The sequence below is a fragment of the Carcharhinus amblyrhynchos genome, chromosome 15 (genome assembly GCF_965287045.1).
Source record: "Carcharhinus amblyrhynchos chromosome 15, sCarAmb.v2.hapA, whole genome shotgun sequence".
NCBI lineage: Eukaryota > Metazoa > Chordata > Chondrichthyes > Carcharhiniformes > Carcharhinidae > Carcharhinus > Carcharhinus amblyrhynchos.
This window is the reverse complement of record NC_137338.1, coordinates 57,656,453-57,668,566: the sequence shown is the minus strand read 5'-3', so window position 1 is coordinate 57,668,566 and position 12,114 is coordinate 57,656,453. Positions and strand designations below refer to the sequence as shown.

At 39.9% G+C, this 12,114-nt stretch overlaps 1 protein-coding gene across 1 annotated transcript in view; it reads right to left on the bottom strand.

Moving 5' to 3' along the window:
* Positions 1 to 7,493: 7,493 nt before the first annotated feature.
* Positions 7,494 to 12,114, bottom strand: part of LOC145353338 (MSL complex subunit 3-like) — a 76,524-nt gene continuing 71,903 nt past the window's right edge. Inside the window, exon 14 of the transcript XR_013888686.1 lies at positions 7,494 to 9,246. The gene's annotated coding sequence lies outside the window, so the exon portion shown is untranslated. The remainder of the gene's footprint in view (positions 9,247 to 12,114) is intronic.

Genomic DNA, 12,114 nt, shown 5'->3' with positions numbered 1-12,114 from the left:
CAAGGCAGTTCTCTGGTCAGTTATAAGAAAAGTTGCTGACTGTACATTTTTTCTTTCCCACAAAGTAAAAAGCTATCCACTGTAGCAAGGTGCTGTGAATAGCAGTCTTGTTGATAACTTCACTTCCAGAAAGTCAGGTCAATTTAACTAACAGGTACCAATCACAGAACTTAACACTTTTAATTGGTAATTCCAATGAAGATCACTTATGAAAACTTGAATCACCAATCAGAAGATAATGCAAGAGCTCCCTCTAAAGGATAGACCTGAGGAGTCAGAGTTCCAAAGTGACACATCATTCCAGCACCAATTATTACACTCTTTCAGGCATGTTCTTTTAAATGACATAATTTGCAATTAGGTAATGCTGTGCAAAGATCATTCAGTTATTTACAATCTGAAATGAATTCAAGTTAAAACAATCTCCAACTTAGTCTATATCGGAGCTTTTTCAGTCAAAATAGAAATAAAATTATGCATGAATAGTGTTAGAATGTCACCTGCAAACTGGTAAACATAATTTAATTCTAATTGATTCAAATGCTAAACCAGTTGAACCACTGAAGATATGTGAAATTTACTTTTGTAAACAGTAGCACTGGCATTAACATACACTAACTATGTCTCGGGATGAGAGTCTTAAGGGGAGCATGAGAATGTACGCTAAATGCTGAGATTGACCTGAAGAGTCTCTTGGAATAGACTTACACTTTTAGTTAGACAATGCACCAGGCATCAAATTCAGTTCTGAGTGTTGAAACTGATATCTCTATCTGCTATCTGCTATGGCTCCTTCATTGAATTACTTTTGATGTCTTCAATACAGTTCCTGTTTGGCATTGACTCCCGTGCAAAATGTATCCTAATTTGGCAAGCTCATCTGGTTTGTAATGGAAATGAGAACAACACACCCTGGTGCAACAGACTTGTTAGAGGTTGGATTTGAAGTACTTGGTTTAGGTAGAATTGGCAGCTCTAGAGATTGATACTGTGTTCTCTGTAGCAGTATTAACATCCTTTACTGTGATGAGTTAGAACTTTCCAAGTAAGGAAAGTATAAACTTTGAGTTGTAACAGCGCTGTAAAATGAATCAGTAGTTACATCACAGTCAATTATAATTCTATTCACTCTTCCTAGAAAGTCATGTGTTTGCAAGTCCACATCAGGATGCACACACTACATGCAATTTCAAGTATCATCTGAACCCTTTGCACTTAATGCAAATACTGGTGAAATGTGGCAAAGTAAATGGTTTCAGTTTGAATGATTATCCATAAAAATGTGCTGTAGTTTCATATTTGAGCTTTGGAGATAATGATGTCATAGGAAGCAATTTTAGAGAGACATTCCTGCCCTGAATATTTATATTCTGTCAATTCATGAAAATATTTTTCCATTTCCTCATATGCATAAAACACCTGCCCTGAATATTTATTTTCAATATTCAGTTATATTTAAATAATACCCATTTATTTAATAATCTTTTCATTTCTAGCAAATTCTGACATTAGATCATTTTTTGTGAGATTATTTATTTGTATCTAATTACACCACACCACAACTTATTCATAGGTTTGAAAATTAACAATTTTATCATTGGGTAAAAGAGTTTTCTTTTAACTTTTAAAGTAACTATTAAAGGAGAAGAACAGAGATGCTTATAATTGGAAGCCTGGAATGTATGTATCTAAACATAGCAACAGAAGTACCAAGTATTATGGCAAACAAAAGAGGGTGCAGCCAAGTTTTAGCCAACACAATTTTATACTTTCAGAAGTGCAATACATTTCAGCAAAGCATCGAAATTAGTCACAAAATCTCCACATGGGAAACTGATGTACACTCAATGGAAATTTACTTAACCAAACCAACAATTTGCACAGGAAATTTCTGTCATTCATTGCATGTTTGGTGCTCATGGATATCCCAGGTTTGAGGAGCTGTTACCTCAAAGGTACCCTAGCATTGTCAGTAAGGAAGAGCTCAGTTTTTTTTGGAAAACATCTAGCTGGGTTTTTTACTATTGAAAGTAATATGTTCATCTTAAACAAATGGTCGTATTCCTGACAGTTGTTTCCAAAGTCTTCCAAAGTGTTTTTGTTCAGGACTTTTGTAGGTCCCAACTTTTAGTAGGTTAATGTTGCCATTGAGTTTTCATAAGAGTGATTGTTTTGTTGAATTTTGTGTTTAGATATTTGCATTTGCTTTTCAGTAAAGTAACAGCTTATTTCCCATTATCTATGTTTGTATTGCTGTGTTAATACCCATAATATATTTATACACTCTGGTGAATTACTATTATTCATGGTAAATCAGGGATGCAATGTTTTTAACTGCAGATCTGTTATACAATATAATTCACAATGAATCATCATAGCTACTGCATCAGGATGATAAAATACATTGCATTTTATTAAGTGGTATTCAGGTGCTTTTAATCATACATTTTGAGAATTTGATTGCACAATTCCAACAATTCCAATATGTTATGGCAATGACAAATGAGTAATTCTTATTATCATGCTATATATTTGTCTACCATTAGATTTCTATTGATCATTATTTTTGAAGTTTTGGTTAGAAAGGAAAATGGTGTGCAAGATGTTCTGGTTGAAGGTATTTAGCAGTATGACAGAAAGTGGCAGACTACTTGAAGTGCATTTCTTCCACGAGCAACCAGATCCCTGTCTGGAAGTTTGGCCAATGGACAGGTTTGTCTATCAGTGGAGTAGGGTGGGGGAATGAAGAGGTTTCTGTTACAATGGCCACAAAGACCATGAGGTTTCATCAATAGATCTCCCCATTGGCTTTTTGGAGTACAAGCTCCCTTATTGAGCAGTCAGAGGTTTGTCCAGTAGGAAGCATTCAGTGGGGGCTTTTAAACCTGTTACTTCACTTGGACCAGTGTTGTAGGTTCCGAGATGTTGAACAACATAGCTGAGAGCTCTGGGAGCAGTCTCTTTCTTGGTACACAATAAAAGATACTGGTGATGGGAAACTGGTGTTCAGCTGGAATGGTGATGAGCAAAAACAAAATTTTCCCCATTGTCCTCCTCTGGACAACCTCCTTAAGTTAAGAACTTTCTCTGGTAAGAAAAAGCCGTTATATGCCCCTTCTTGAAGAACTTGAACCCTATGATACCAGCGATGAAAACTGGGCCCAAATAATGAGTGCATGCATGACTTCTTCCGTGCTACTAACAGTAGAGGAGATGAAAAACAAAAAGCGATATTGTTGATGGCATGCATGATTAAAAAAAGTCTTACCTATCTGGATGCACCGATTCAAAAACATTTTATTAACGGGTAGACATGGTAAAAAAAACACTACAACCCAAAGCCCTCTATAAATCTCCAGAAATACTAATTCAACACGACTGGGAGAACTCCTGGGAAACCTATCACTGAATTCTTGGAGAGGTTATAGATATATATAGGTTTACAGCATGGAAACAGGTCTTTCGGTCCAGCTTGTTCATGCCACTTCTTTTTTAGCCCCTAAGTTAGTCCCAATTGTTCGCATTTGGCCCATAGCCCACTGTACCCTTCTTACCCATGTAACTTTCTAAATGCTTTTTAAAAGACAAAATTATACCTGCCTCTACTACAATCCCTGGCAGCTTGTTCCAGACACTCACCACCCGCTGTGTGAAAAAATTGTTCCTCTGGATCTTTTTGTATCTCTCCCCTCTCTCAAACCTATGCCCTCTAGTTTTAGATTCCCCTACCTTTGGGAAGATATATTGACAATCTAGCTGATCTATGCCCCTCATTATTTTACAGACCCCTGTAAGATCACCCCTAAGCCTCCTATGCTCCAGAGCATAAAGTCCCAGTCTATCCAGTCTCTCCTTATAATTCAAACCATCAAGTCTCGGTAGCAGCCTAGTAAATCTTTTCTGCATTCTTTCTAGTTTAGTAATATCCTTTCTATAATGGGATGAATATACCTGTACACGGTATTCTAAGTGTGGCCTTACCAATGTCTTGTATAACTTCAACAAGATATCCCAACTCCAGTATTCAATGTTCTGACCAACGAAACCAAGCATGCCGAATGCCTGTGACTCCACTTTCAAGGAACTATGACCTGTACCCCTAGATCTCTTTGTTCTATAACTCTCCACAACGCTCTACTATTAACTGATTAAGTACTGCTCTGGTTCAATAGGCCAACATGCATCACCTCACATTTATCTAAATTAAACTCCATCAGCCCACTGGCCCAATTGATCAAGATCCCGTTGCAATCCTAGATAACCTTCTTCACTGTCCACTATGTCACCAATCTTCGTGTCATCTGCAAACTTACTAACCATTCCTCCTAAATTCTCATCCAAATCATTAATATAAATGACAAATAATAGTGGACCCAGCACCAATCCCTGAGGCAATTTCCCTATGGAAATTGGTTAAAAATTGCCAAGGACCACAGATGTGTGAGTTAAATGGACTGGCCATGCTAAATTGCCCCATAGTGTCAGGGGACTAGTGAGGTAAGTACATGGGGTTACAGGGATAGGCTTGGGTGGGATTGTTGTCAGTGCAAGCTCAATGGACCGATTGGCCTCTTTCTGCACGACAGGGATTCTATGGATTGCAAATTTGGACCACTTATTAAAGAAATGTTGCGAGACAGATTGGTATGTGGCATAAATGACCTAACCAGCCAAAAGAAGCTATAGGCAGAAACCGATTTGGATTTAAAGAAACCATTGAAATAGCCTGATCATTTGAGAATGCAGAAAAAGGGGCTCAGGAACTACAGGGAGCATCAGGCTGCAATGTCTTCCCAACTAGAGAGAGGGACCTTGTGGAATCAGCTGTCAAAGGAGAGTGCTTGTGTAAACCAGGTGATAAAGGGGCCCTGTCAATATAGGAACCCTAACGTCACCACAAGTCAAGGAAAGGCATTGACAACCCCAGGACTATTAGAGAATATAATCCAGAAAGATGTAATTGCCAGATGGTGGATTGTTGCAAGCACTGTCAAAGGAGGTGAAGTTTCAGGAACAGGTAAAATGCATACTGCCTAGGGAATAAAGCCAAGGTCAGTACTTGCCTGTACCATGCAGGTAACCTCTCCTCCAGGGGGGACAGGGACACGACAACTGAATCATAGCATCACAACAAAAGTTGCCCCAATAAAGGCAGAATTGCAAGTGAATGGTCATCCTTTGAAGACGGGAACTGCAGTATCCATTATCAGAGAACAAACATACAAGCATTTAAATGGTGAAAAATTACAACATGCTACTGTATAGAGGGACCTGGGGGTCCTTGTGCATGAATCGCAAAATGTCAGTTTGCAGGTGCAGCAGATGATTAAGAAGGCAAATGGAATGTTGGCCTTTATCGCGAGGGGGTTGGAATATAAAAGCAGGGAGATCTTGCTGCAATTGTACAAGGTACTGGTGAGGTGGCAACTAGAGTACTGTGTGCAATTTTGGTCCCCTTATTTGTGAAAGGATATATTGGCCTTGGAGGAAGTGCAGAAAAGGTTCACTAGGTTGATACCAGAGATGAGGGAGTTAGCTTGTGAGGAGAGATTGAGTAGATTGGGCCTGTAGTCGTTGGAGTTTAGAAGGCTGAGAGGGGATGTTATAGAGACATATAAGATAATGAAGTGGCTAGACAGGGTAGAAGTGGAGAGATTATTTCCACTTAGAAAAGAAACAAGAACTAGAGGGCACAGCCTCAAAATAAGGGGAAGTCAATTTAGAACAGAGTTGAGGAGGAACTTCTTCTCTCAGATGGTAGTGAATCTTTGGAATTCTCTGCACATTGAAGCAGTGGAGGTTACCTCATTAAATTGTTTAAGTCACAGGTCGATAGATTTCTGATCAATAAGGGAATTAAGGGTTATGGGGAGCAGGTGGGTAAGCAGAACTGAACCACTTTCAGGTCAGCCATGATCTTATTGAATGGCAGGGCAGGCTTGAGGGGCTAGATGGTCTACTCCTGATCCTATTTCTTATGGTCTTATCTCCAAGGTGGCATCCAACTCCTGCGTTTGGAAAAGACAAAGCCCCAACTAGCCACCTATATAGGGGGACCTTTACAAGTAAAATACACCACAGTGGCCCCAGTAACCTACAGTCAGCAATTGGCTTGCCTCCTACTCATTGTTGTAGGGGACCGCAGGCCAAGCCCTGCGGGCATGAGATTGGCTCTAGCAGATCTAACTGAACTGGTTGGAGATATCCAGGCTAGGCACGGGGTGGGGGGTGGGGGGGGGGGGTGGAGAGGGAGTATCTGCACAAAGTAATTAGTAGATATCCTGGAGTTTGCCATGAAGGCTTGGGAAAACTAAAAGGAGCTAAGCCAAGATCCACGTTGACCTTGACGCTACCCTAGGTAATTTGAGCAAGACCAGTTCCATACTCTATGCTCGAGAAGTTGGAAACTAAATTGGGGCACTTTAAAAGCCTAGATATAAAGCTCAAGCAATTTGCAAAATGGGCTGCCCCTGTTGTCCCTGTTCTTAAGCCCGCCACATCAGTTAGTCTCTGCGGGGACCATAAACTAACAGTGAATTGGGCCTCCAAACTCAATAGGTATCCCTTTCCCGATATCCAAGATTTGTGTGCCAAGTTATCAGGTAGCAAAATGGTCTCCAAGTTGGACATGAGCCATGCCCATCTTCAGTTTGAACTGGATGAGTCCTTCCAGGAATATGTGTTAGTCAACACACGTAAAAGACTCACTTGTCTTTTGGGGTCTTGTCAGCATGTAGCATTTTCCAAAGAGTAATGGAGAAGATCCTCCAAATTTGCAGTCAGTCAATGTCTTGGTCGGGGCCGGGTGGCTTCAGGACAGGAACACCTGACTAATTTAGATGAAGGCTTGCAGAGATTTTCAGAGCAGGAGTTTGCTTAAAAAGAGAGAAATGCATTTTCCAAGTGGCTGAAGTAACCTATTTTGGCTACCAATTAGATGGCGAGGCGTTACATCTGGTAGAAAATAAAGGCCATCCTTACCTCGTCTGGCCTATATGCGATTCTCAAGTGCCTTCTGAAATGGAGGGCAGTTAGAGATGTTTAAGTCCCGTAAACATGCATACTGGTTACTAACACTAGAATCAAAACTACTACTCTCATGTTATATTGCTCTCGGATACAGAATTTATCAACCCAAGCTGGAATTCTACACCCTGCTGAAGCAATGTTTGTTATATTGTAATTCCACAGGGGTGTAAAGTACAAATCCATGATGTATCTATCCCCCAAAGTAGCAATAACTTTCCTCTTCAATTGCCCTGAATTAAAGTCAGGACTCAAATATTACAGACTTTTTGGAAGTGTTTCCAACTTCTTGGCTCTTTTTCTTTCCCAGGATTATGCCATTGACACAAAAATGTAATTGATGCCAAATGATGATCTTTAATCCACTGGCTGAAAAACCAAACCGAACTTTCAAAAAGAAATACTCTTTAAAACACATATCCCAGGCCAATGTATTTACTGTGGTAATTTTTAAATATATACCTTTATTGAAGATTTTCCATTTTTATAAACAACACAACACACCCTCAAGGATGGGTACAGTGCAGCAAAATCGTTTTTCCACATATACATACGGAAGGAGACAAGAGAGCACCAACACAGTACAAAACTTACATTCCAGAGTTTTCAAAGTAGCTACTGCCACTGCGTACTCAGTTTATGAGAATACAGGATATTGACTCAGAACTGAAAAGGCTGATCAGCCAAAGATTTTCTAACTGTGCTTACGCACGCACAGCTTCAGCAATATCAGGGGCACTATTGATACAAAATAATGTTATTCCCAGATTACGTGCTCTGTCCATACCTTTACAGGAGTCCGTCCAAGATTTTTTGACTCAAAATAACAAATACAGAAACAAACTACATGACATCAATGGCTCTAAGGGTGTTTGCCTCGCCAGCTGTGAGGACTAGTTGGGCCATAATCTACAATCCCTACACCAAACTGCCCATCCATCTCTCGGCAGTGGCTCTACTCTTGTTAGTATGACAAGCGAAAGGAAGCCATATAACATATACCAGCATTATTAATGCAAGAATTGTGAGGAAAAAAATTTAAATATCGCACAGCCATAGTGCCATGTAACCTACCCAGCATGCTCCCCAACACCCTCAAACTCTTTAAGGTGATTAAATCATTCGGATTCAATTTTGATACAGTACTAGAAGCAATGCCAGTAGCCATCCATGCCACCGTGCACCCTTGGCACAATGATACAGTACAATCAAATCTGCATCTTAAAGTTGGAGTAATTAAAGAAACATGCTGATGTATGCATCCCATTATAAGCAAATGGCGTCTCTGGTTTCCAAAGAATAACAGCCAAAATCTGCTCAGTACTCATATACTAGATCACTCTTGACAACATGATAAATAATATCACAAAATCAAATAGGAGTGTAATAACAAGCAGTAAAGGCCTGGATTAGTGATGAACTGCAGATTATAACTCCAAATTATTGCCATTCACAGAGTTCAGAGACACCAACGCCTTCGTAGAATCATCAAAAAGCCTAAAGGATCCACCAGATGTCACCCTCAGGATAGCAGGATAAAGCAAGGCAAACTGCATTCAAGTAGCTTTCACTTCCCAGCTTCATCAAAATCTCTGCAACTGAAGCTCTAAAAATGCTAGCCTGACCCACAGCCAATTACTTGCTGGGAATCAGGCCTCAAAAGCAGCATAGAATGTGCCTCTTCCAAGATTAATATGTCCAACTTGCATGTTGAGATTAAGAAAACATGGTAGTCAGTTACCAATAAATGTAGTTAGGAGCTCACCCTCTGGAAAGCTGGTCACATGGACACTTCGCCTCTGAGCCCACCTCTTCAGACTGATCAGGATATCTGACATTCAATCCTGGAAAAATCAGCTAAATTGTAAGCAGGCCTCAACTGAGGAAGCTGCATTCTCAACAATAAGGACTGTTTCCTCTGCTTCGTCAAGCTTCTTATCAGTACTCGATGGTTCACTGAACACTGAAACTATGTGCCAAAAAGTTGAGTTTGTTGTCTATAATCTTAATCATATTGGCAGTCATCATCTACAATGCCTTTGACATTGTTGGGTGGCGGTCTCCGCTCACTGACCAAATCATCACGTTGAGGCTCAGCTCTACCCAGCTGCCTCCGACTGCTTCTTTCCATCTCGGATTTTCATGACTCTACTGAACACTTTGTCCAATTTTCCAAGGACATAGTATGGAATTTTCACTCCAGGATTAGGCACCTCTGGGCTATATCAGGATAAATGAAAGGATTAAAAGATAAGCAGTGCCTGAGCTCATAGAAACACAGCTGCTCTCATCACGTGACCACCCCCCTCCCCCCCCAACCCACTGTGGTAGCTTAATTTTCATGTGCTAAAACTAAACAGTTGCTGAAAGGATTTGAGGAGCATTGAACGATTTACTGGAATTCATTTTGCAGTACTTGCTGGCTGATTTACACATGCCTTTACAAATCACGCAGGCCACTCAAGCTTGCTCCATCGTTCTATAAGACCATAGCTGTTTTGACTGTAACCTAAACCCCACATTCCTGCCTACCCCAATAACCCATTGCTTATTGAGAATCTACCAAGCTCTGCCTTAAAAAAGTTTAAAGATTCTGCTTTCACTCTTCTTAGGACGAATTCTAGAGACTCCCAACCCTTAGAAAAAAATTCACATCTCTGTCTTAAATGAGTGATGCCTTATTTTTAACGTGATTTTGTGTTGAAAGCTAATTGTTGATTCCTAACTTTTCCTATTCGGCCTACTCATGATGGTCATTACCAAAGGTTAGGAAGCCGGGTTCCAAATGGGATGCCCTGGACATCTCATCAATTGTAGAAAGTTTAATCTGTTGTGTAAAATTTTTTGATAAGGAAGATGTCAAGGTTGGCATTGGCAGCTGAATCATAAGACAGCTTCATCCATCTCTATCCCATCTTCCCAAGACTTGAGCACAGAATCACATTTGACACCACAACATTACTAAGCAGTACTGAGAAAGTCTATGACTATTAAGGGTACTATTGATTGGATATTGAAAGACCTGGTAGATGTTAAAGATTGCACTAATGATAGACAAGCAAGCTTTACCAATATCATAGGAGACCATTTCTCACTCAAATTACCACAAATGCTGCTGAATACAAAGTGCCAATCAAATCTGCCAACGTGGTAGTTACAAACACATCAGAAGTAATTCTTTGTTTCTCTGAAAATGTAGAACTTGTTAGGGAAAGTAACTTATGAGTAAAAAGTGGATAACAATGCTTTCTAGATAAGCTTGCTCATGTTCTTGCAGTCATAGTACAATGAGACTGATGCTGCCCAGAGGAAGAATACATGCTTGTGTTCTTTTTTTTGTAATTGGACAGGTTGAGGTTCTTTGTTAGATAAAAGTTTAATTTTTAAAAAATCAACAATCACAATTATTTAGTAGAATTTAGTTAGCTACATTTGACAAAAGAACACCTCCAACAACTTTAGGCAAAATACAATTCTGCATGGAATGAATATCCACGAGCTACAAAATTACTCTAGGATTAACCATTTGTCAAACACCTCTATGAACAGTGCTCATATTCTCTACATTTAAATATATCCAAGATAACATGACCAGTGATAATTTCCATATGAGTTGCAGACAAATCTAAAATTTTGACCATAACTGGGTTATGAAATCTAATTATTCATAATTCACTAAGACACAAAACAATTTCATTCTGATTATAATGTAACAACATTTTTTATCTGTTTCCTTGTCAAAGAATGACTTGTGTGATAAGGCTCAGAAAGGTAAATCATAAAAGCATCAGGACCATTCCAATGATTATTCGTCTATAAAATCATAAAAATTTGTATTCTGCTGGTATTAAACTGCTTACAATGAAGCAATAAATTCAATGCTGATTAGTCAGTTCATTTCAAATTCACATCAAGTTATACCATCAAATGTCCAAGGAAACTGAGAAAAACAGACAATATTTGACACTTGCAAGGTTAATGTGACGCAATTTTTCCGTAGGAATTCTCACTACTTTCAGACAAAAGTTGATGCTCCAATAATGAGAAGCAGCTGACAAGGAACTTTGCTTTATACATGCATTTTTTGCCTACAACCAATTAAGCAGCTACATAAATTCAATTTTGAGAAGATATGCAAGGTTCTGATTTATTCATTGTTTCAATTAGAAATTCCCAGCTAACTTGACTAGTACAGCATACTTTCACCCATCAATCTGGCTTTAGATTAGACTAGACCAGACTGATATACTGAACAGAACAGACACTCAATCTGAGGATTGTAAGTGAAACTGAGCATGGTAAATCATTTCATAAGAAATGCAAGTAAGCCATTTTGCCCATCAAGCCTGCTCTACCATTCAATAAGGCCATGGTTGATCTGATTGAGGCCTCGATTCCTCTTTTTTGCTGAAATCACGTTAACCCTTCACTTCATGTCAATCAAAACACTGTCCTACTTAACTCTGAATATATTTAATGGCAGCCTACACTGCTCTATGTGGAAGAGAATTCCACAGACGAATCTCCAAGAAGTTCTTTCTTATCCCCACCTTTAATGGACATCCCCTTGGGTTTGATCCTCCGAGCTCTTCAGACAGAAGGTGGGAATGCCACCTTCCTGGTGAATGGGGCATTGGCCAAAAATCAGAATTCCTGAAGGGTGTGAGAGCTGTTGGGATTTACCCACCTGTCTTACTGGCCTCAATCGGATTCCCACCCAAAGTGGGCGGCAAGCTGATAATTATGTAAATCCACAAAACTGAACGTTAGTGAGTTTGACAGGCCATTCACCAGCCTTCCACTATTCACCCAGCCCACCAGCTGGAACAGCACTAGGCAGGATTTACATCATTTGCCCACAAGCAGAAACATGGCGGCTGGACCCCAAGATCCAGGGGAACACCACTAAGACCACCCACACAACCCCTTTTCCTGAGACCCCCCTACATATCCCCTTTCCCTAAGAACCCCCACACATTTTCTTTCCCCCTCAGACCACCCACACAGCCTCCCTCAGACCATCCACACAACCCCCATCCCCATCAGACCATCCATACAGCCCCTTCTCCATCAGACTGTCCCACTCAA